The 4,237-nt window shown below is 42.0% G+C and overlaps 1 long non-coding RNA gene across 1 annotated transcript; it reads right to left on the bottom strand.

Moving 5' to 3' along the window:
• Nucleotides 1–1,115: 1,115 nt before the first annotated feature.
• Nucleotides 1,116–2,517, bottom strand: LOC135791121 (uncharacterized). Its single transcript, XR_010547927.1, has 2 exons — nucleotides 2,243–2,517; nucleotides 1,116–2,154 (listed from the first exon to the last, which is right to left on the bottom strand). It is a non-coding gene; the product is annotated as an uncharacterized lncRNA (long non-coding RNA).
• Between the last annotated feature and the right edge of the window lie 1,720 nt (nucleotides 2,518–4,237).

The raw sequence follows: 4,237 nt of genomic DNA, 5'->3' as shown, positions 1-4,237 counted from the left end.
TCACACAACTAATAACATTAAGTAATAACAAATGTTCGGTTTTGAGTTTCACCGCGTAGCAGTTCGTCACGTTAGTTTTGAGTGCAAACAAACAAATAAATCCTTGGGAAGATGAGTAAATTAGTTCAGAAATAGACACAGAAGAATGTCATCGAAATATGTTTCAATTTTTCCACACTTTTAACTCAATTTTCAGCTTGTATTAAGTGGTTTGATGCTATATTTGCTCGTTTGATTCGCGATCAAACATCGTTAACGTGCCAGACGTCGTGTCCGTTCTAGTTTTAGAAATCGGAGACACCTCTGTACAGCGTTTTGCCTAACTGGTTGGCAGCTACGTCGACGTGGAGGCGCTCTTTGTGTAACGCGAACTTCAAAGCGTTTTAATACACTGTCAACTGTCGTACAAACATTATAAGTATGTGCAGGTTCAAGCAATTTAAAGTTATTTTTGTTACATTTTGTTTTCGGTGGGTTTGATAACCGTTTAATTATTATTACTTATTAAAACATCAACGTTAAAAGCCTTCAGAGTCATTTGCTAAGAAAATAAGTCAACCCTTTCTTTGAGACCCTCTTTTAAGGGCTTCCACAAACAGATGATTCAGAACCTTAATAACAATTGGCACAGAATGACATTTATTTTTCCAAATTGTGGATTAACTATTAATAACAATAAATATGAAACAGTATAAATATTATGACACTATTTATGTATATAAAAAAATAGGGGATGTTAGATCATATTCTATAAGTTATGACATCCTTTGTATGGGATTAGCCAAAAGCACGTCCCATATCCATTGCCTAAAATATGTTAAACACATCTGATACATCTGATGCAAGGGATGCGCTAAGCGCATAAAATATCGAATATGAAAGTAATGGACAGCCTGCACCACAACCCCATGGATCTATCCTAGCGGATATTGAAGATCACAACATTGAAGCGTTTAGGAAAGGGCCAACAAGGGCGACAGATGTTAAACGCATAAAAAATTAGTCGTGCTTGTGGTGCAGACTGCACAAAACACGCCAAAAGACACGTAGAGGATGCACATTGCAAAAATTGTGATGCAGTTGTCTTTGAACTTGTGGGGATCTTTACCCAAAGCTTATTTCTGTATTTCAAAACTTTATAACTTTCTTCATCTTTATTGTATACCGTAATTCTTCATCCAAAATTCCCAAATTTCCTAATATCTTTTATTACCTTGAAAAACCTAATCCCCGAGTCGGACGGATTGGCACGACTCGGATTCCCAGAATCCAATGGACAGCTTTCCCTCTCTTCAATGTCATACACTTTCTTCTACCAATCCAATCTATTACTTTCTTCCTACTTCCAAATTTCTTGTCACCACCCATCAACCTGAATGGTTGCTGGTGGGTGACAAGGGTTTAGGAAGGAGAGTTCTTGACATTACTTCAAACACTACAGTTCTTAACTATTCTTCTCTACAATACTTCTTAACTATACTTCTTCAAGACTTCTTAATAAGCATTGTTCGTGATAATAAACATCGTGTCCTTTACTCACTCATCAATTATAACATTTGCACTCACTCACGGATCCCACAAATTGGTGACCCCGACGTGATATTTGCGAACATTAAACACACGTTAGTTTTTATTTTGTGGGTATCTGGTGAGTCAATATCTGAGTGCAACACAACAATGTCTACGACGAACGCAACATCAACCGCTACCAAGGACTCAATCTTCGATGCCTCTTCAGCTACAACTTCCACCGCAGAAGGCATCATTCCATACTTCTGCACCTACGATGCATCAACCGCACGTTCCGAGTTATCACCCAGGACGTCCAACATCGCCGCACCAGGTGCCGCCTCATCCTGGTATGCCTAGTATGCAGTTGTTTTCCACTGCCAGGCATGTGTCCACATGGTGGTCCACCACCGCACATGCCGCCGCATCTTAAACTCCCGTCACATACTTTTCCTCCGCATTCTATACCACTTCATTCTCACCCACAAGGGTAGGTCTAACTCTAATAACCCACCGCCTTCTCAACCACACTCTGGAGTACCATCATCACAGCCAGGTATTGCATCGCATTACATCACCAGGTCCTTCGACCGTACAACATCCTTCCTGCCGTTAAAGTGTAACAACATGCCACAAGTGGTATGTCTACACAGGCACAACAGAAGAAAAACCGCCAGGGTTAAGAAGAAAACAAACACCATAGCCGTGGCACGTTTGCCACGAATGTACCTACCCTAGAGACGTTTTCCAGAACTGTACTCTAAAAAGCATGGTGCTCACAACTTCGACCAACCCGACAGAGATCCCAGTTCAACCAGAGATCCAGCAGCAGCAACTACAACCAATCCCGGAGAATCCGCAAGTCTCTTTAAGCAACTCTCTCTCAAACGACAAGACTTAGGAGGCAGGTACGACTCACCGACTGTTTCCACGCTGGGTTCGCAGGATTTCATCTCAGTGCAACGCGCACATCAGCTCTGCTGCATGCTCTACCAACAACTCTCGAACGACGAGAGCTAGGAGACAGGTACGACTCACCGACTGTTTCCGGACTGGGTTCCCAAGATTTCATCTCAGTGCGACGCGCACATCACTGTTGCAACCCCTACCAACAACTCTCGAACGACGAGAGCTGGGAGACAGGTACGACTCACCGACTGTTTCCGGACTGGGTTCCCAAGATTTCATCTCAGTGCGACGCGCACATCACTGTTGCAACCCCTCGCCAACAAGTCTCGAACGACGAGATCTGGGAGACAGGTACGACTTACCGACTGTTTCCAGGCTGGGTTCTCATCTCAGTGCGACGCGCACACCACTGCTGCAACCTCTCGCCAACAACTCTCGAACGACGAGAGCTGGGAAGCAGGCACGACTCACCGACTGTTTCCAGGCGTGGTTCTCAAGATTTCATCTCAATGCGACGCGCATCACCTCTGCTGCGTGCAATACCAACTCCGAAGGGCTTCTTCCGGCCTTTCCGGTAACTTTATCACTGGTAGGGGGGTACTGTGGGGATCTTTACCCAAAGCTTATTTCTGTATTTCAAAACTTTATAACTTTCTTCATCTTTATTGTATACCGTAATTCTTCATCCAAAATTCCCAAATTTCCTAATATCTTTTATTACCTTGAAAAACCTAATCCCCGAGTCGGACGGATTGGCACGACTCGGATTCCCAGAATCCAATGGTCAGCTTTCCCTCTCTTCAATGTCATACACTTTCTTCTACCAATCCAATCTATTACTTTCTTCCTACTTCCAAATTTCTTGTCACCACCCATCAACCTGAAGGGTTGCTGGTGGGTGACAAGGGTTTAGGAAGGAGAGTTCTTGACATTACTTCAAACACTACAGTTCTTAACTATTCTTCTCTACAATACTTCTTAACTATACTTCTTCAAGACTTCTTAATAAGCATTGTTCGTGATAATAAACATCGTGTCCTTTACTCACTCATCAATTATAACATTTGCACTCACTCACGGATCCCACAAACTCCTGTTGATGAAAATTTATAGAATTTCTAAAATTAATGACCACGCTTGAATGATTTTTGTCCAGCAATTGAATACTAACTGTATTATGTTACTACCAAATTCCTCCGAACGGATACGATTTGTCAGCCAACCGAAATGGTAATTTTTCTAAAGCTACGAGGTCATGACTGCATCCCGTATTAAATTTTATTCTACGCTTTGTTACCTACGATTAATCTAAGTTTTAGTTTAGAATAGACGATGTGGTATAAAGTACAACTGATGATAGTGGCTTCCTAGTGACTTCGTCACGACATTAAACCGTCATCGGTTTTATTGGTCTCATTAGTCTTTCGTGTTTGAAATTTCACGCCTTGGTAAAGCTCCAAGAATACCAATGACTCAGAGTTGAATTTTCAAAGACTTAGAGAACATAGAAACAATTACGATTAAAATTAAACGAATGCGTTGTAGATTCAGATTAGAATAGAAGTTTATTTAGATAGAAACATCGCCCCCTCAAATTTGAGTCTATCAAGGGTAAGAAGACGATCGCTTAAATATTAAAAGCTAAAACCTAGACAGATGATGGCGTGTCGAAGCTTGAACCGACGCAATTCGAGAGGGTTTGCATCATAGATGAGCATTATTAGCGCGAGTGTCATCCGATGCACAAGAAACTCAAGCGCAACTCACGCACAGCCATTTCTCTTTGCTCGTTTAGGAATGAAAGCTCGCGGTGCATGCA

The sequence above is a fragment of the Atheta coriaria genome, unplaced genomic scaffold (assembly GCF_025399875.1).
Source record: "Atheta coriaria isolate IRGN ID8LTWV9N9 unplaced genomic scaffold, Caltech_Dcor_3.1 hic_scaffold_4_pilon, whole genome shotgun sequence".
In the NCBI taxonomy this organism is placed as follows: Eukaryota; Metazoa; Arthropoda; class Insecta; order Coleoptera; family Staphylinidae; genus Dalotia; species Dalotia coriaria.
This window is presented reverse-complemented; position numbering and strand designations above follow the sequence as displayed.